Below are 21987 nucleotides of genomic sequence, written 5' to 3' on the forward strand. Positions count from 1 at the left end.
TTTGACACCATTATTATCGCTTAGCAATGGAACGTATTTCCTTTTTAAGATATAAAGCACCTTGAGAAGGCCTGACCAAACGTACAAAATGTGCATAAAGCTACCTATGAAGTAAGCCACTAGGAATTAATAGATATTAAGGATGTTCTCCTAACAGGTCCTGGATTAAGGACTCTAATGGTAAGTGGCTGTTGCTAAGTATGGGTGGGGGACAGCAGCAAAGCAAAAGTGGAAAATAAACAGAGGAGTTAGGGAAGAATGCCCAGGAGCCCAAACTTATTGTATTCCTTTAAGAGGCCACAAAAGGGGGGGCTTCCCTAGTGGCGCAGTGGTTGAGAATCTGCCTGCTAATGCAGGGGACACGGGTTTGAGCCCTGGTCTGGGAGGATCCCCCATGCCGCCGAGCAACTAGGCCCATGAGCCACAACTACTGAGCCTGCGCATCTGGAGCCTGTGCTCCACAACAACAGAGACCGCGATAGTGAGAGGCCCGCGCACCGCGATGAAGAGTGGCCCCCACTTGCCACAACTAGAGAAAGCCCTCACACAGAAACGAAGACCTAACACAGCAAAAATAAATAAATTAATTAATAAACTCCTACCCCCAACATTTTCTTTATTAAAAAAAAAAAAAAAGAGGCCACAGAAGGAGGTTGCGAAAGTAGAGAAAGAGGTATGTTTACATGGCAAATAGAATTCTCTGTTCTTTCAGAAATTGGGATATGCTTCCTATATCATATCATCGAATATTCTTTCCAGAAGGAGGTTTTATTTTTAGACAATGTGTAACATTATAATGTCATGACATAGTAATAACAATATGCCTCGTAGATGTTTTTGTTTAAACTTTCTGAAGACGTCAGTTTCTCTCTATTGAATAACCCCAATTCTCCTTTTGAACCAATTTCCTCATAAGTAAACATGATCAACAGACTTTCAAAATTACACTACTTGAATACAACAAAAACTATTTTATGTAGGCAATTAAGATGCATAATTAATAATTATTTAATAATGATTAAATAGCTACATTTTGCAAAGCTGTCCTAAGTGTTTTACATATACATTCTCAGTCAATCCCCCAAAATGTCCTGATGAGAAAGATATTATTTCTATCTCCTTTTTCACAGTTTTCACAAGAAAACTGAGGCTTGGAGAAACCGGATCCACCACTAGGATGTGGGAGATCTTGAATTTGAACTCACACAGTCAAGCTCCAGGAGAGCTATGCTCTTGATGACACTGAATTCTGCCCTGCTATGGTTCTTTTGCATATTATGTGCCAAGAACCATTTATAACTCTTTACATGTACTAATTCAATCAATCCTTCCTCAACACTATTAATTAGGTACCACTATTACGCTCACTTTATATATGAGGAAACTGATGGCCAGAAATTGCCTAATTTGCCCAAGTCCACCTCTTAAAAGAGGAGAAATATCAATGACTTCCATAAATAGAAGAAAATATATCCACCCAGCCCCGGTCTAGATGATCTCAACCTGGTTGGATACATCACCAAGGTGAAGAAAGACTGCCTAACTCCCAGTCTAGTGCTTTCTCAATTCTTATTCAACACAGAGCACACATCAACTGAGCCAAGCCTACCACAAAGGATGCTGCTTGCCTCATCTTCCTAATTTCCATAATAAAATCTTGAATTTTAATGGTGAGTCATTGTCCAGCTGGTCCAGAGATCTAGCTACAAAAATATCTGAATTGTTTTACATAGTTACCAGAATTTGGTGAAGAAAAAATAAATCCTAAAAACCAAAAGAGTATATAGGTTATTATAAGTTAAGGTCATTAAATTATTGATGCATACCATAGTAAATACTATATGCTGTGTTTCTGCTATTAAGTTCCACTCAACTTGTCCTCATTCCGAACCGGGGAAATCTTTACACGGCGGTAAGCTGATATAATCTGCCTTATCCTCTCTGCCCTTTCTTCTCCCATGTCTCAGATGGCTCACACCCTTTCTGAAATACCTTGGAATGATTATTTCCACATACTATTTCTTTTATTCTTAATTGGATATAAATAGATGCTGCATTTTGCAATGTTTAGACTTTAAATACAGCTTCCATTCAGTGATTAATTAAATATCAAATTAATTTAAAAGACATTATCCTCTCCTGAGGAAGAAGCTCACCCAAAAATGTTTCTCTACGCAATGGCATGGTTTTCCATTAGTTTCATGTCCCTGTTCAGTCTAGGATCTGTCCTCAGTGCGATCGTACTGGTTGTATCAGGAAAGATTGATAATGAAGTAGCATCAGCTATGAGAGAAAGGAAGGCAGCTGAAATGAACTCCCATGGTACAGTTAACTGGAATATATAGATGTAGCCAGTATTTAGAGAATGCTAGTTTTTTAACAACTGAAAATTTTTAATAAAGAAAGGAAATTACTGATGATAAAATGTGCTGTTAAACATAGGCACACATATGGCTGAGCTATTCACTTGATGAGTTTGGAACTAACAGTTACATCACATGAAACGTGTGAACAAAAGTCAACTTTTACTCACATTCTATGAGCAGTTACTTTAAATAGTAACTACATCTCAGGACTAGTTTGGAGCAACTGACAGCAGACTGGTCTGGTATGTCATATTTGGTAATCACAGGATTTACAAGGATTTCTAAAACCACACAATCATCACAATGAAGTGTAAATCCCTACAGGAATACAAAATCTGGAAAGTAAACATGGCATGTTCTAAGTAGCTAATTCACATAACTGGAAAACCAAAGAAAGCTTGGGAAGTTTAGTTTCTGCAAAATAATCTTAGCCCATGACCAAGCTGTATTCTAGGTATAAAAATACATGTGAGAAAAGACAAATATCATATGATATAGCTTATATGTGGAATCTAAAAAATGGCAAAAATGAACTTATTTATAAAACAGAAATAGACTCACAGATGTAGAAAACAAACTTATGGTTACCGAAGAGGATGGGGGGGGATACACTGGGAGATTGAGACTGATATATACCCACTACTATATATAAAATAGATAACTAATAAGAACCTACTGTATAACACAGGGAACTCTACTCAATACTGTGCAATGACTATATGGGAAAAGAATCTGAAAAAGAACAGATATATGTATATGTATACCTGATTCACTTTGCTGGACACCTGAAACTAATACAACATTGAAAATCAACTATACTCCAATAATAATTTATTTTAAAAAAATGCATGTGTCATGTTGTGGGTCCTGGAGGGTGCTAGGAAAGTGGGTGTTGTGTTGTGACCCCTTCCTAGCTTTCTCTATTAACCCTCCACCTTCCGTTTTCCATGCTAAAATTATTCACTAAGGTTGGCTCTACCTGGTGACTGAGAGGGAAGACTTCTAAGAAGGAATTGAAATGGGAACTATTTCTCCAGCAACAGAAAAATGGAATTGTTTTATAACAATATTTTGAATTAGGGAGAAACATCCAGAAAAAAAAGTAGCATGACTAGTTACAGGGGGGCTTACTAGAAGTTTCCTCTTCTTTATATGTACCAACTACTTATATTCAAGTCTAAATAAAATGGATATGAAAATATTTCCTTTGCCTCGAGACATGACCTACTTTTCTTCTCAGTGCCTACAGTTTTCTTTACGATCTCTTTTTTTTCCCCTTCTTGTCTCTTTATTACTGAAAAAATCTCTGAATTTTGCTTTTGCATTATTATTGTAGTTCTAATGAAAATTGTGTGTGTGTGTGTGTGTGTAGTTTGGAGAGAGAGAGAGAGATGGAGAGAGAGGGAACTGCATTTTTACAAGTTCTTGAGAAGATTCTTGTACACGCTAGTTTGAGTCACTGCCTTAGATTTCCTATCTAGTATTCTTTTTACCTTGTGGTGAAGTGCTGTGACTCAATTTAGTAAAATTCAATAAACTTGTCTTGAGTCTGTTATTGATCAGGGATTTTGCTATGTGATATGTGTATACATATGAGTAAGAGATGATTTCTATCTTCAAAGAACTCATATTTAATATTCTAGTTTAAGCTATCATGTATTATCAAGTTGAAATCTATAGACCCTTCAAACAATACAACTGCATGCTTTCCATCCACATAATGAAATCCACCACTGAGAAGTAATTTCAAAACACACCTTTTGTGATCTCAGTTACATTTCAAGACTTTTGAAGCAAGTGTGTCAACAGTGTATTTTGACTTGCCTATTTGGATTTCAGATACAAAATTCTGTTTTATGCATTGACATCCTAACTGCTCATCTTATCTCTTCAGCTGATGAAGTTTGAGAGGCTGAGACCAAGAATACCTTCCCAGTGCCCAGAGACATCACAACTGCTTTATTTCAAATCCTAGTTCAGAGAAGTGGGTCACAGAAATGCTCTTCAGTCTTAAAACTTCAGGGAAAATGTTAATAGAAAACCTCATAACTCCTATTGAATGAAATTGATTTTGAAATGCAGACAGCTATTTCAATGATGTGCCTGACACAGTATTGTCAAAATACCATCAAAAGGTTTATATTGCACTTCCCAATCTTACTGTTCCTAAGAAGCCTGGAAAAAATCCAGGCAAGGCATCTGCTATTATTCATTAATCAATGTAAGTTTCACTGTGTTAACAAGTTTTTAATCACAAAATAAATAAATAACATAGAAGGGTCCAAAGTTTAGGGCTGATTCCTTTCCAAATGTGAAACCTTGGAGTTCTGAATGTATTCTTTCTTGAATTAGAAAAGGATTTTCATGCTAAATTCTCCATTTTTATTTCCTTCACTCAGTGTACTACATTTTCAGGCATTGCATTGTGTCCAGTCATCTGACATTATGAAAAGCAAGCTGTACATTTTTTTTTCCTCTTCAAACAATTGATGAATACCCCTACAGACTTTGCTTCTTTTGCGAAATTCCAGGGAAATCTCTAACTCACCTCAGACATGACGTGTATCATAAACACGCCTCAGGCTTCTTCTGAGCGCCTGCAAAGCATGACCCATCTGGCAAGCCTGAGTCATGGCCTTATTTCTGGCAAAGCAATCATTCAAGGGAGCCAAGAATAAGAGTAGCAGAAGGAACTGCCCGTATATCAGACTAAAAGAAAGTGATGAGTGTATGAAATCTCCCAGTGGGTACAGAACCATTCCTAAATTACTCTGGTCGCCTTTGCAGACACACAGAACGCCCTGCCCTTACTTTGTTCTCATTGAGATCTTCCGCTTTCACGTAGGAGACCAGCTGCAGTGACACATTCAATTCACTGGAGAAAACACATTCCAACCACAGGCTTTTCATTAAAGTGCAATGTATCTCATAAACATTCTTTTGAAATTTTTAGACACTTAAATGGTGCCAAGTGCAATCCTTTCTTCTATTCATTAAGCAATCAATTTTACAATGCATTCATTTTGCCAAGCACAAAAAGAAAGATCATGTATACTATACACTGTGGATGAAGCATGTAGGAGAAGGGAGTTCCACTACTACTAGTAATAATAGAAGCAGTAATACAATAATAATAATAACAACTAACATGTATTACTTTCCCTGAAGAGGCACTGTACTTTGCATTTTACCTGGGCTATATTATTTAAATGTTAAAACAACCTTAGAAGTAGGTATTATTATTAGCCTCAGTATAATATTTGAAGACACTGAGGTTATAGACCTTGGGCAAGCTTATAGAGCTAGGAAATAAATGCCTGGGAAGTAAAAGAAACTCATCATATTAGAAATCTACGTACAGTAACTGAATTAATCTATGTACAAACCCTCAGAGAATGATTTTATACCCATATTTGTTATGTTAAAATCATCATCAGGTTAAATACCTTCCCCAAGACCATGTACCATGGTATTCTGATTTACACTTAGGTCCGACTCCAAAGACCATGATCTCTCCTTTAACCTTGCATTTCACTAGGTGTATTTCTCAGAAGAAGGAGTAGTATGACTAGGAATAGAAGGAGAAGAAAAGAAAGCTACAATCGTCTCTCAGTATCCATGGAAGATTGGTACCAGGACCTCCGAGGATACAAAAATCTAGGCACGGTCAAGTCCCGTAGATAAGATGACATAGTGTTCGTATATAACGTTCATCCTCCAGTGTACTTGAAACCATCTCTAGGTTACTTATAATACCTAATCAATGTAAATACTATGTAAATATAAATAATTGCTGGAGCTGGCAAATTCAAGTTTTGCCTTTTGGAAGTTTCTGGAGTTGTTTTTTTTTTTTTTTTCCAATATTTTTGACCAGGGTTTTCAAACCATGGATATAGAGAGCTGGAGGCCCCACTGTACTTTGTCAGAAGGGGGTAAAACATTTTCAGGTGCACTTTACACCATGCATCATGTATTGATATATTAACAATGTTTTGACAACACTGTAGTTATGACATCACTGAAACTTGATGACCATTTGTCATGTTTCTATATAATCCATCTCTCTACTCTTTCATTAATATGTACAGTAATAATAGAACCTTCCATTGCCAATCTGACACTCATTTCATCTCTAAGGAAAAATATGCAGGATTAGTTCCGTCCAGGAACATAACACTTTTACATACACAGACCCTTATAGTCTCATTAAAGGTCATTTTGCCTAAAATTGAGGACCACTTCCCACCAGAGAGTCATACCAAAAAGAAAATGGTTGAGTCAGATGATACAGTAGGTAAGAATGGAACATTATACTTCTCATTGCCTCTATTTCTTTCTAGCCAAACCTTAACTACAAGCTCTCAGTTGAAATGCACATTCCTGAGAAAGAAAAATGGGGCTGGAGGAATCAGGCTCCCTGACTTCAGACTATAGTATAAAGCTACAGTAATCAAAGACAGTGTGGTACCGGCACAAAGACAGACTTATGGATCACTGGAACAGGATAGAAAGCACAGAAATAAACCCACAAACCTATGGTCAGTTAATCTATGACAAAGGAAGCAAGAATATACAATGGAGAAAAGACAGTCTCTTAATGGTGCTGGGAAAACTGGACAGCTACATGTAAAAGAATGAAATTAGAACGTTCTCTAACACCACATATAAAAACAAACTCAAAATGGATTAAAGACTTAAATGTAAGGCTGGCTACTATAAAACTCTTAGACGAAAACATAGGCAGAACACACTTTGACATAAATCGTAGCAATATCTTTTTTAGATCCACCTCCTAGAGTAATGAAAATAAAAACGAAAATAAACAAATGGAACCAAATTAAACTTAAAAGCTTTTGCACGGCAAAGGAAACCATCAAGAAAACAAAAAGACAACCCAGGGACTGGGAGAAAATATTTTCAAACGATGCGACCGACAAGGGATTAATCTTCAAAATATACAAACAGCTCATGCAGCTCAATATCAAAAAAAAAACCCAACCCAATCAAAAGAATGGACAGAAGATCTAAATAGACATTTCTCCAAAGAAGACATACAGACATCCAAAAAACACATAAAAAGATGCTCAACGTCAGTAATTTTTAGAGAAATGCAAATCAAAACTACAATGAGGTATCAGCTCACACCAGTCAGAATGGCCATCATCAAAAAATCTACAAACAATAAATGCTGGAGAGGGTACCCTTCTACACCGTTGATGGGAATATACATTGGTACAGCCACTAGGTTGGGATTAACATATGCACACTACTATATAAAAAATAGATAATCAACAAGGATCCACTGTATAGCACAGGGAACGCTACTCAGTACTCTCTAATAATATGGGAAAAGAACCTGAAAAAGAATATGTATAACCAAATCACTTTGCTGTACACCTGAAACTAACACAACATTGTAAATCAACTATACTCCAATATGAAATAAAAATTTAAGAAAAAGAAATGCACATTGGTTTTATACTCATTTTATGTCACTTTATGGATAATTACTAAAAACCTTACAGTGTAAAAAAGTGAACTTTAATTACAAATATGTGAGATGTTATTTTGTAATCAGAGTCAAGGAAACACGTTCTAATGAACAAAACTGGTCTTCAACGTATTAGAAAAATGAGTGGCTGCTTTATTTTATCTCACATGGAGATGTGCTAAAATCTTTGGGGGGATGAATGGAACCAAGAGAGAACCTTTCCTACTGGACTTCTTTACTATTTTTAACCATTGATATTAGCTCATTTTGGTTGCACTGTCTCTATGCTTCCTTGAAACAATGATTTATTCACCCCCAGGCAAGAAGCAGAGTGACATACAGTACATGAAATAAAACCCCCAAGGTGCTAAAACTTAAAACACCAGTCTACTTTGTCAAGGTCTGATGATTCCACTTGGGAATGGGGAATTTGGCAGAAACCGGTTGTAATATTTTAAGGGTTGTCACAAACTTGGTTAAAACCTGTCCTTCTTAAGAAGGCAGTTTAATTGTATCACATTTCATCATTATTTTTTTCATATTGACATTTAGTTCTTAGGGACTACCAAGGTACAAATTTCATGTTATCAATTTCAAATTTGGGACACATGTCAATGTCAAATGAACCAAATTTATTTATATACCAATTTATTTCAGATTGCTCAAGTTCCTAGTTTTGTTAAAGTAATAACAACTTAGTCATCTAGTAATCACTACGTAGATGCCTAAGTACACACTGAAATTTTTTAAATGTCAATATGATTCAGATGGGACAGACGAACCTTAAAATTTTGACTTGTACCTTCAGATCTCCCAAAAAGAAATGGTTCAAGAGAATGTAAGTCATCCTATCAAAAAATTATCGAAAACAACTCCTCTTCTACCAAAGCTTGGGAGGTTCACACACATTTGGATTCACTCTATCTTAGTAATTTTCTCTTTGCATGTCCTAGGCTAAAAGAAATACCTAACAGTTCCATTTATTTAGTAGCTAATTCCAGACAGCTTAATAAGTATTTATGTCCTAACAACTTAGTAGGCTTTTGGAAAAAATACACATAAATTGAGAGAATAATACTTTTAGTTCATTCTTAATAACCACAATTACTTACAAATGGGGTGTGTGCACCTGTTTGGCTCTGCAAATGCTTAAATCAGATCAAGCACTCACACACTCATTTCCTGTTTCACGCAGATTGTCATATGGTACTTACTTTTTATCATGCAGCTGCAGGAAACATAGCTCAGCAAGTTATGATGTCATCATCAGGAATGCAGCCCAATGTGATGTTGAAATTGTTAATATTTTTCACTCCATGTCTGAGGGATGTTGAGTATTGCTGTGTTTTTCTTGAAAACTTAAAATATTACGCAGCTCCTCCATGAGTTTGCTGCAGCTCTGGAGAGAATACGTTGGTGCACAGTTTGAGTGGTATGCCTGTAGTCTGTTGATCTCATTGTCATATAGATATGTGGCAAATCACATAGGCTTTTAAAGCTGTCATTTCACTACCAAACTCATAACAGTTTCAGCGTACCAACCTTCCTCCTCCTTCCGTAGGCACAGAACACGGGGTGAGAGAGGAGATTAGGAATAGCCAGCAGCTGGGTCCAATCGGCCTTTATTGGACTGAGATGTGAGATGTGGCATCAGCATCCAAGCACTGGAGCAAGGAAGCTTGTCTTTCCAGGAACACTTTTCTAGGGTTCCACTCTTTAACTTAATATTATTGGTTGTGCAGGATTCCAGGGAAATATATTTGATAGGGCTCTTGTCTACAGGAACAGTTTGGTTACAAAATAAATAATGCCATGTTGGGTATAGTGAAGTATCAATGAAGGTTCAGAATAATGGGTAGAGATACTTCTGTATGGGAGATTTCTGTATTCAGTTTATTGTCCAACCAGCGCACAATGATGTTTTTTGTTTGTTTTTTCACTGTCCAGGCATCATTTCTTCCTGTTAATGTCCAGGAACTGTCTCTTTATTGTCATTGTTAAAGGCACCATCCTGGCTAATTTCATATCTCCCACTAAGAGAAAAAGATATAGTATGATCTCACTTATACGTGGAATCTGAAACACAAACAAACAGCAAACCAAGCTCATAGATACAGAGAACAGGTTGGTGGTCACCAAGGCAGGAGATGGAGGGTGGAGAGTGGGCAAAATGGGTGAAGGGGGTCAAAAGGCACAAACTTCTAGTTTTAAAATAAATAAGCCATGGGGATGTAATGTATAGTTAATAATACTGTATCATGTATTTGAAAGTTGCTAAGAGAGTAGATCTTAAAAGTTCTCAACACAAGAAAAAAATTCTGTAACTATGTGTGGTGATGGATGTTAACTAGACTTACTGTGGTGACCATTTTGCAGCACATACAAATATCGAATCATTATGTTGTACATCTAAAACTAAGATAATGTTGTATGTCAATTAGTCTAAAAAACAGTTAGCAATGCTGTTAGAACTCATAGTGCCATGAAACAACATAGATAGTCTTGCCTCTACAGTTTCTTAATATCATTTATTTCACACTGATTGCATCACCACTCATGATTCTACATTTTCGGTAATATTGCCCATGAATATTGGTCTCCAAGGGTTCTTTCAGTGGTTGTTAATATTACTACACTTTGATGATTGATGACAGCAAATGTGAGTGTTAGCTATGGAAACAATAATAATAGGCATGTAAACAATAATTAATTTTCTGGTCTGGTTAAATTTATCTTTAAAAATTTGTTGACGTGAATGTCAAACAACACATCTTCCATCCATGCCTTCTCCTGGAATCATTAGGCAATGATCACTGGATCCCTAGAAAGTGATCTTTTTCAATGCTGGCTGCACTCCCACCTTCCACATATTGAGGAGAATGTCAATTAGGAGGGCTTACTGATCTTGCAGAATGACAATCTCAAAAGCCCTTGGAGGAGATAGACATGGCCGCTGCCAAGCATGTCCTGTCATGTGGCCTGGAGCCTGTGGAGGGATGGAGTGATCTCCCTGGGTGACAGCAGGGAGGGGTGAGTGGGGGCGTAGGGCACAGGATAAAGCTAAGACAAACAAACATCATAAACCACTTCAGCTAAAAGTTGCTTAGGGAACATCTGGTAGGGCATTCTCCTTTAGACTGGCAACAGCAGGTGGCACATGAAAGGAAGACTTGGCTGCAATGGTTTCTGGACTTGTGAGTGATGAGTGATATCTCTCCAGGTCTGTTTTCAGTGACTTAACCATTGGAAGCGATGTGCTATTGATCCTCCTTGGGCACGTTCTCATCCTTACAGTGTTCTTCTCTGTGGGCTTTCTTCTTAAGCCTTTCCCCTAATATATTAGTTTGCAAAAATATGTCGCAAAGTTCCTTTTGATTTTACGTCTTTACCTGCCATCTGTGAGATCCAAAACCGGATTTTATATTCTGTTCTGCTCCCAGGTTGTCTAGTGTCCCACAGTATTCATGAATATTGGTGAAGGTAACTCGCTCTGGAGGGACTTTTAATGTAGCTGTGCTCTTCCAAAGTATCATGATCTTCAGAGACCTGTCACAAAGAAAAGGAAGCAATAGAAGTGGACACGTAAATTCTTGCCAGATAAAAAATAAGGTTTATGTGCAATCCTCAATTATATATTGACATTTATCCTGCTTATTTCGTTTAGTTTTGTCTGTGTATTTCTGGTTATTTAGTTGTATGGGTTAAGTTGAAGTGCTTGACATAAGTCATTCTACAGTGCAAAGATATTTAGACTGAGGGCCAGGATTCTTGTTTCTAGATCATCTCTCTATTAATTGACTGCATGCTCCTGTACTAATCATGTTAAGCTTCAACTCATCTATCAAGATAATTAAATCACGTGAACTCTAAGGTCCCATTATTCAGCAAAATTTTAGATAGCTATGGTTTTATGTTAATAAATGACTGTGACTTGGTTTGATATAGCTCCAATTTATGTCATTTTGACCACACACTTCACCTTTTATATCTGACAGATTTCTGGATTAACAAAATTAAATTCATCCTAGACAGTTATTAAAATATCATTAATGTTCACATTTTCTCCCCAAGATAGTGAGAACAGGCTAAAGTAATCTAAGGTAACTACCTCTAGTTACCTTCTCAGCCACATAACAAAAGCACTGGACCTGAGCCTACGCAGGTGGGTCCACTTTTCTTCTCATTCTTCGATAATGAGAGTAGTGCCATAAACAGTTTCAGCGGGCAATTTAAGATATCCAGTTCCATTTATTTATCAATATTTTAACCTTCTTTCAAGGGTAAGACTCCTTTCCTCCTTAACTAGGGTCAGAAACAATAGGAACCTAGAGAAGGATGGGGTATCCTTTACCCACCCCCGCCATGAGAAATCACTATTTAAGACTCTCCAAGGTCAAATGAAGGTGAGAGGGAAAAAAGGTGATGAGGGGTTGGGGGGCTGGTTGGTTTTGGGCTTTGTAATATAAATTATTTTCCAGTTATTGATAACTATTTTGCCTTTAGTCTCTAAATTTACTATTTAGTCAAATTTTGTTGCTTTAGTTTTATTATTTCTGTAGTGTGTATTGGAAGAAGAAATCTATCTTAGGCTTCTGGAGCATCCCTGTATGTTCTTGTCGAATGTGCCAGACTGCAAGCTCCTCCTGATAAAGAGAGATTTCTGTAGTTAGTCACCCAGGCAACTAAGTAGGTTAAGAAGATGAGAGTGACTACATGCATCTCTTTGCTCCAAAAGGGGAGACAGCAGGTTTGTTTGCTGCTTGCTACCATGTTTGCTGCTGGCAAAGGGGCAGTACTGGGTCGTTGGCCCAGGTTCTTCTCCTGTAAAGCACCTGTGCACAGGTGTCCTCTGGCCCTCCACGTGGTCCTGTGGGAATTGGGGCTCAGAGGACCCACACAAGCATGCTGACATGTTGAACACTGCTGTTCCTATGACTCTTTCATCTGATTCGAGAATCTCTTGTCGTTTGTCAGTTTCCATGAACCTGTGGCAAGTTAACTTAATATCTTGCGAGTAGGGCAAATCACACAGCACCTCACAGCTCCTGATGGTGTTTGGCAATGAGAATGGGCCACTGACAGAAACATGGCTTTCTAGAAAAGAACTACCTGGGCTCTGTTGGACAATTAATGGGATTTAAGGAGGGTTCTTGGAAATTTGCAGCAAATGTATTGACCAAATTGTATGGTCAAAGGAACAATAAATGTTTCTCCGGATTGTTGCCTGTTAATGAGGAGGAATTAGGCAGGTCTTAACAGTATATTTCTTAAATATTTAATTGGTTGTGATAAAAACCTTCTAAACAATGTTAATAAGGAAAAAGGAGTACCCAATTTGAGTTATGCATTACTGAAAAATATATACTAATTCAAAAGAGATAACAAGCATCTCCTAAATTATCTCAATAATTTAGCATTTTATACTCACACTTATTATCAGAATTATTACCCTAAAAAAACCAGTATCTGATTAAATACTCTTTTTAATATTGTACTAATGACTAATTAATAAAAACTAGTTTAAGGTGAAAAACCAAAGATGAAAAAATTATTATTTACCAATTTATAATTAGGTCAATCATATAAATTAATTTTAATCTATGTATTTTCACCATATTGTCTGCCCCATTTTCCCCAACTACATTTCATCATATATCAATAAGACGGTTATTGTAACATGTAATAAAAGATAATTCTGCTCCTCACAAAGAGCCTATTTCGAAAACATCATCAATGTTTTCACTCAACATTACAAGAAATGGACTTGAATACAGACTTGGGTAGGATTTGGAATTTCCAGAGTAGACTTAGTTCTTAATGAGTGGTCACTTTGTATCAGGCATCACTCTAAGTGTCCTACGTTCACTTATTTCATAGAATGATGCCATGGTTAGGCTTCCCTAATAACTCCGTTCTACAAAGAAGGAAAACAAGAACAAGAGTTCCACTACGTTGCTTTGTGCCACATGGCTCCTTAGTGCAGACCCAGAATGCCAACCCAGCAGTCTGGTTCCACAGCCAGATTTAAAGCCACTGTGCCAGGTCAGGTAACCTTATTTTCTCTATGTCTGAGTCTCTTCAAATGTGAAAATATGGACAGGTTAGTGCTGAAGATCCCTTTCAGGAATAAGATTTTTCATGACATCAGAAGAGAAATCACATTTACAAAATGCATTTCCAAGTTAGTCAGAGATTAAATTTCTCTTTAAAAAGGAGGAAATTTCAAGATTCTCAATTACTTTGAGGAAATTGAGGAAAAAGCTGTTCAATACTAGAGCATTATTTTGCATCTGTAATGTCTCTTGAAGCTTCATTGAAGTCCATGATCTTTTTAAAGCAATGGAAGTGAGTGAAAATACATAATTCATCATGGCTCTTTTATTTTCTGGCTTCTCATTTGGTCATGATGCAATGCCTAGACCTAGAATATTATCAGGAAAAGTCTTATTCTGTTCTTTCTCCTTCACAAAACAATTTTCTGCGTTAGACTGAAAAGCCTCAGTGATGTGGCTAGTACAACAACGATGCCCTCTTTATTACTGAGACTTACTGAGAACTATTGATGTCAGACCAGATGCAAAAAAACAGGAATGAAAGAGCTACACATCCAAAGAAGACAATTTAATTCTTAATTCAAAATCATTGTGTATTTTTATTATTTCATTATTGCTGAGTTAATTCAAAGGTATTCAGATGTTTATTTAAAATAATGTCAGCTTAAGGTCTTTGGTTCTTAAGTTGCTGCATTTTTAATTTTTTAGTAATATTTACTGAACACCCACATTTCTGTTTGAGATATTGTGCTTGAAGGTCGGCCTCTGCTTTCATGGAATCTATAATCTCCCAAAGTAGACAAGCCAGCAATTATAATGTAACGTGACCAGTGCAATAAGAGGGTAAGCAGAAGGCACTAAGGAAGTACTGAGTGTGGGGCATCAAAACTAGTCTAGGAATCCTGAGATGGTCCTCTGATTCGGTGTAATACCTACAAAAATTGTATACAAGCCACAGCTTTCTCAGAAAAAAAATCGTACATCACAAAAAGTACACCTACAGGTATATTCAAATTAAAATTCTGTGGACGGTACGGCTTTGCAAATACGCATTTTCACATCAGATATAAGAAAGATTACATTAAATTAGGACGTAATTAACTTTCTGATAACAAGCTTTATTTTCCTAAAATTTAAAAATTGCTTGAAGACATTTATTCTTACATAATAGTATTTTATAAATATGACCTCTTAAGATTCACTGATAATAATTCAAATGTTAATGACTTGGAAAGTACTAAGCTCAAAAAGTTAATGTTCTCCAAGTGAGACACTTTCATATACATTTCCCTAAAGATGTCATCTTTGCTAAAATCGGAGCAAACTCTATTCCAAGTCCCAGTATTTCTCTGCCTTTAAAAAATTCAAATACCACCCCCTCCAAATTCCTCACTTTAAATGTATATTAACACAACCTATTTATTATTATGTTTTTGTGCAAAAGCGAAGGTTTACATCTCAGATCTTGAACTAAGATGTAAACCACAGAGTATTGTTTGGCCAACAGTCAAATACTATGGCGTTTAACCCTTAACCTTTCCTTTCTCTAAGACATTTTCTCTTTTTATCACAATATTAATCTCTCCATGTTAGCTACTTCTGCCTTCCCAGCGTAGTTAACATTAATTCATGGCGATCTTGTCAAAATACTTCTATTTCACCTTTTAGAGCAATTCCAGCTGTTTCTTTTTGTAACAGAGTTTTGTTTTTACTGAAAGAACATGCAAATTAGACAAAGTGAGAAACGAGAGTTTTTTCCTTATAGATAAAAATTTTGCATTGTGAAAAAAATTATTTTAATTCTATCTTTAAAAGGTAAGTAGGCCAGTTTTTCTTAGCATAATTAAAATGCATTGTTTAATATATTTAAGTGCCTTCAGTAGGTCATGAACTTGCTATTTCATTACTGTTACAAAGATGACTGCTGAAAACTATAACAAAGAATTTATATAAACTCGTCCCACATTTCCTATATTTTTCAAATGTGTATCCCAAAACTTGCAAAAAATTTTGAGCCAAAGATCCACAGGACTTTCAACCAAAGTGTGATAATTTTTCACAAAGTACTTGGGTATCTTGAGCGAATACTTCACAAAATTGCTTTCATTGGTTTTAGCATATTCCTAGCCATTTATAACAAGAAATTGGCTATAGAAGCAGCATAGGCTATTAAGTGTGCCATTTGTATTTGAAGTTTGTTTCAATGTAGCCTTGTTTGTCTGTTAGTCACTCTTTTGTGAAGTATACCGTTATCATAATAGCTTCAAACAAAAAAATACAGTGGCTACATATTTCAAGAAGTTGGCTCTGCAACTTCAGAAGTTCAGCAAAAGCAGAACACTAAAGTCCTCAGTTATCTCTTTGTATTTCTCTTCTCAAACGTCATTTATCTTTTCCATCACAGGTCTGCCTTATCTCTTACCTGGGATATAACAACACTCTCTTACCCAGTGTAATTACCCACAATCTTTCTAACCCCTACCTACCGCCTCTCATTCCATATAAACATCACGGACAAATTATCTTTCTGAGGCATAGCTTTGATTGTAACGTTTGGAATCAACTTTTTTGAATTACCATATGACCATATTTCAGTTGTGCAGCATGCTGCTATGACAAATGTATGTACCTTTGAACTATCACCACCATCAAGATATGAAAAAGTTCTGTCACTCCAGAAAATATGTTTATGTCCCTATTTATTCAATTCTCTCCCAAAACCTGACCCAAGACAACATTTAAGCTGATTTCTATCAAATGACTTTTTTTTACCTCTCCTAAGACCTCATATAAAAGGGATTATACAGCATGTACATCTGGCTTCTATTGCTCAGATTAGTGTTTTGAGAGTCATGTGTGTTGTGGCTGCATCTGAAGTTTGTTCTTGTTAACTGGTGAGTAATATTCCAATGTATACATGCACCAGTTTGTTTCCCACTCACAGTTTTTGTACATTTGGGTTGTTTCAGTGAGTAATATAACTAAATTAGCTATGAACATTTGTTCACAAAATTGATGGACATAGGTTTTCATTTCTCTAGTGAAAATTTCAAAATAGGTTAAATGTTTATAAGAAATGTCAAAATATTTTTCAAAGTCACTCTCTCATCATAAGTGATGGTCAATACTTAGTATTGTAAGCACTTTTAATTTTTGCAATTCTGGTGAGTGTGAAATGGTATCTCATTGTACTTTTCATTTTAAGCTCTTGTCTCACACTGAACATCTTTCATGACCTTACTGGTCATCTGTATACCTTATTTTGTGCGGTACCTGTTTGAGACTCTTGCCCATTTACAATTGCCAAGATATGGAAGCAACCTAAGTGTCCATCAATAGATAAATGGACAAAGAAGATGTAGTATATGTATGTATATATATACACACACACACACATATATATACACACACATATATATACATATATATGTATATATATATAATGGAATACTACTCAACCATGAAAAAGAATGAAATTTGCCATTTGCAGCAACATGGAGGGCATTATGCTAAGTGAAATAAGTAAGACAGAGAAAGACAAACACTGTATAATATCACTTATATGTGGAATCTGAAAAATACAACTAGTGAATATAACAAAAAAGAAATAGACTCACAGATATAGAGAACAAATTAGTGTCTACCAGTTGGGGAAGGGACATTATAAGGGTGGAGGGAGTGGGGGGTACAAACTATTGGATGTAAGACAGGCTCGAGTATGTATTGCACAACATGGGGAATATAGCCAATATTTTGTAATAACTGTAAATGGAAAGTAACCTTTAAAAATTATATTAAAAATTTTTTTAATTTGTTTACTCTTTTAGTATTAATTTGTAAAAGGTCCATTTATGTTCTAGATATAAGCGCCTTGCCAATATGTGTTTGAAACATACTTTTCCTCCAATGTGAGCTTCTTTTCAAAAGCAAACACAAATTTGTTATGAAGTCCAACTTAGCAATTAATTCATTTGTGATTAATGTTTTTTGTATCCTCTCCAAAAAACCTTTGCCTACTCCAAATTTGTGTAGATTTTTCTCTATATTTTCTTCTGGAAGATTTATATTTTTAACTTTTCTGTCTATGGATATTTATTTTGAATTTTTAGTAAGAATAATATATAAGGGGCAATGTTCACATTATACATACAGATATCCCATTGTTCCAGGAGCATTCGTTGAAAAGACTATCCCTTCTCCATTGAATTATCTTGGCACATTTGTTGGAAATCAGTTGGCCATATCTGTATGCACCTATTTATAGACTCTATTCTGTTTCATTTACCTGTGTGTCTGTCCTTATGAATTACTGCACTCACTTTATCATTGTTGCCCTATAGTAGGTCTCGAATAATGATAGTAGTACAAGTCATCCAATTTATTTTTCTTTTACAATACAGCCTTGCCTTTCTAAGTTCTTTGTTTATCCACATAAATTTTAGATCAGCTTGTCAATATCTATAAAATAATCTTGCTTGGGATTTTGATTGGGAGTACAATGAATCTACAAATCAATTTTGGAAAATTCGATACCTTAACAATATTAATTTTTCCAGTTTATAAATCCGTATATCCTACCATTTACTTAGGGTTTCTAAATTCCTCTTAGAAATATTTTGTGTCTTCAAAGTACAGGTTTTGTAAACCTCTTTTAAAAATTATGCTTGAGTCTTTTACTTTAATGCCATTATGATTTTTAAGTTTTTATTATTTTCCAATTGTTCATTTCCAGTCTACATAATTATATTTATTTTATGTAAAGCTAATTACGATTGACTGCTTTGGATTTAAAATTTGCATTCTTTAATTATCCGAGTTTACTTAAAGTGAATATTGTATGACTTCCTCCTTTACATCTCCCAGTTAAATGTTATAAAGTTTCATAATTCCACTTACATACCACCTATCTTTTCACTATTGTCATACTCTTGATTTTATCTGAGTCATAAATCCTGGTTTACAATGTTATTGTTCTTGGTTTAAAAAGTAATTTCTCTTTTAAAGAAATTTTGCTAAGAATTAAACATAGTTTTTACATGTATTTATTTGCCATTTCTAGTACTCTTCATCCTTTCTTTCAGTCTTTAATCTATCCAGTATCACATCCCTTCATTCTGAAGAATATCGTAAAGCTTTTGTTGCAGTGTGGTCTGCCTGTGACACAATCTCTCAGCTTTCATTTATCTGAAAATGTCTTTTTTTATACTCTTTTTAGAAGCAGACATTTATTGAATTTACAATTCAGATTTGACTAATTTCTGTCAGCAATATGAAGAAAAATGGTAAGTCTAAATGTAGAAATTTCAGGGTTGGTTCGGTGCCTCAACAATATCAAAGATTCAGGTTTCATCTGCATTTAAGCTCTATAATCTTAGCATATTGGTTTACAGGTCTGTGAGTCCAAGATGGTTGTTGTAGTGCCAAAAATTATGTCTTCAAGGCATAAAGTAGGCAGAACTCTTCTCTAGCTGCATTTTCCTATTTTCATCTAAAATATTAAAAATTTTTCCAGAAGCTCTTGTACCAGACTTCCACTTAAATTCACAGACTGAAATAGATCTTTGTAGTCACCACTGGCTGTGATGTGAGGCTGGAAAAGTATTTGACTTTTCCATCCTCCGTAATGTGATACCATGAAGAAGAAAGTTTTCACTATGAATTTGGGGTCACCCATCAGTAGGATTTGTATCTATAGGAAAAGAAATTCAGAAATAGTCTCATATGTACAACTGGAATCCCAAAGAAAAAAGAATATGCAATTATAATTCCAGAAAGAATAGCGAAATAAAGAGGAAGAAGAACTATTTGAAGTGAATGCCCAAGAATTTTCCAAAAATAATAAAAGATGTCAACATCAACTATATACCAAAGATATGCAGAGATCCCCAAGCAGGAAAAATGACAATAAAAAAACAAACAAATTTTTTGAAATCTAGATGCTTTATAACCAAGTTTACGAAAACCTAAAGATAAGGAGAAAATCATGAAGTCAGAGAATAAAAGATACATTACACACAGAGGAAAAGAGATAAGAATTAGTGAAGGGACTATGCAGACCGGATGACAATGTGATTATGTTTATTTGTATGACATTCTGGAAAAGGCAAAATTTTAATGGAAGAAAACTAATGAGTGGTTGCCAGGGATTAGCGGGTAAGGGTGTGCTTAAATACAAAATGGTACAGGGATGATTTTGTCTTGATGGAAATTTTCTGTATCTTGATTGTGGTAGTGGTTACACAGAGCTGTATATATATATGTCAAAACTCATAGAACTTTGCCCTAAAACACTTGAATTTTACTGTATGGGAATTATATCTCAATCAACTTGACTAAATAAGGTAGAACAAAGTGCACATTTTCCAATAAACATTGGCGACATCATGCATGTTTGCCACAACTTCCTCCCAAGACACGAATACAAGAACAGTAAACAAATATTCTATTTAGCATATAAACTGCATATGTGAACAAGAGGAAATGGAAGGGAAAAAGCAGAGGATAGGACAGCAGAACAAATTTCTGCAGCTGAAGGATTGGTTAGGGACGAGATGAGGAGGAGACATGTGAAAGTTCAACCCCAGGGCTCCGCAAAGCCTTAAGAGACAAGGTAACAATAGTTCCCCAAAAATTCTGGGGTAAGGCAAGGGTTTAGCAACAAGGGACTTGTGTAACAAGGGCGATCAAGTAACCTTCATATACCTTCATCATATTTTCATTAAGTGTGTGGCAAGAGTGGAAGCAAGTTCTCAATCAGGGGACATTATTCTGTGGTGACAGAGGATGGGATCATAGTTGAATGTGAATGGTATTGACAGAGTTCAAGAGAGAGGCTCCTGTGGTGGTGGAAATAGTCTACATCCTGATTTGCAGAATGGTTACCCAGAGGTAAACATAGGTAAAAATGCATTAAGATGCACATGTAAGATTAATGTGCTTTACTGCAGTTAAACTATATCTCATTAAATTTTTTTAAAAAATAGGAATTTTCAACAAAATCTTTTCTTTTTTAACATTCACAAACATTAGATAATTTTGGTTTTGTCTTTTAAATCTCACAGGTGGCATGGTGCCTCATATATTGTAGTTGCTCAATAAGTATTTTTGAATGTAAACAAAAGATGAAGTATAGTGTTGGGGAAATATATTTTATTAAATAATGGCTTTTAATTTCACACATGACAAATTCAATTATTTAGCATGAAAATCCATTCAGCTATATTTGTACACTGAATTCCAAAGTCCGTGATTTTTTTTCATTTTTCTAAGTTAGCATACGTCCAATATAATAGTAAAGCTCTAATAAAAGTAATGTAATCTCATATTTCAATGTTTTTAGTGTGAGATGAAGTTACTGACAGAAGAAGAAATAACCCCAAAGGTAAGATGCTTAAAAATATTCTATTATAATTCATCACTAGGATTAATAATAGAGAAATATGATTTAAAATCTTTTAAAATGTTCTTACCTTTGATCTTCTTCTCATGTGATATTTGCTGTTCTATGGTTGCAGAGCATAAATAAATTGAAAATGTGGTTGTAACTCTTATGTGGTTCTTCTCACGATATTAAAGTTTTGTGGTAGGTTAATGGTGTTCAATAAACACGTTGCTACATGTAGAAATCTTGTCGTAAGTATATAGTGCTCCAGCATTTCCTGCAAGATTTACTGTGCTTCACAATATTGAATAAGTGATGTTGATCACATACCTGAAATATACATTTAATTGTTTCAAGTAGCCATAAAACATTATTGTCAAACACCTGCTTTCAAACAAGATCTCACAGAGATAAAATGTAAGTCTTCCATCAGCTGCATACAACCAATAATTCACATTAAAAAAAATTGCATCCATATATTCTGAAATATATGATTTCAAAATAGTTAATTTATATTTTGGAAAAGAAATCTGCTGGACTTTCGTAGCAATTGGATTTATTGGGTACCAATGCACTGAGATTTTATTTGGAAAGTAAATTTTCATTTTTATAAAACTAATAAATATTCAGTTACTGGAAGAATATGAAAAGGATAAAGGAAGAATGTTGCCCTTATATTTGAGTTATTTTATAGGG

General features: G+C 35.3%; 1 long non-coding RNA gene across 1 annotated transcript; it reads right to left on the minus strand.

The window, feature by feature from the left end:
- Positions 1-9406: 9406 nt before the first annotated feature.
- LOC125965358 (uncharacterized) lies at positions 9407-21616 on the minus strand. The gene is made up of 3 exons (XR_007479149.1): positions 21380-21616; positions 11247-11403; positions 9407-9890 (listed from the first exon to the last, which is right to left on the minus strand). It is a non-coding gene; the product is annotated as an uncharacterized LOC125965358 (long non-coding RNA).
- Between the last annotated feature and the right edge of the window lie 371 nt (positions 21617-21987).

Source organism: Orcinus orca, chromosome 9 (assembly GCF_937001465.1).
Source record: "Orcinus orca chromosome 9, mOrcOrc1.1, whole genome shotgun sequence".
Taxonomy (NCBI): domain Eukaryota; kingdom Metazoa; phylum Chordata; class Mammalia; order Artiodactyla; family Delphinidae; genus Orcinus; species Orcinus orca.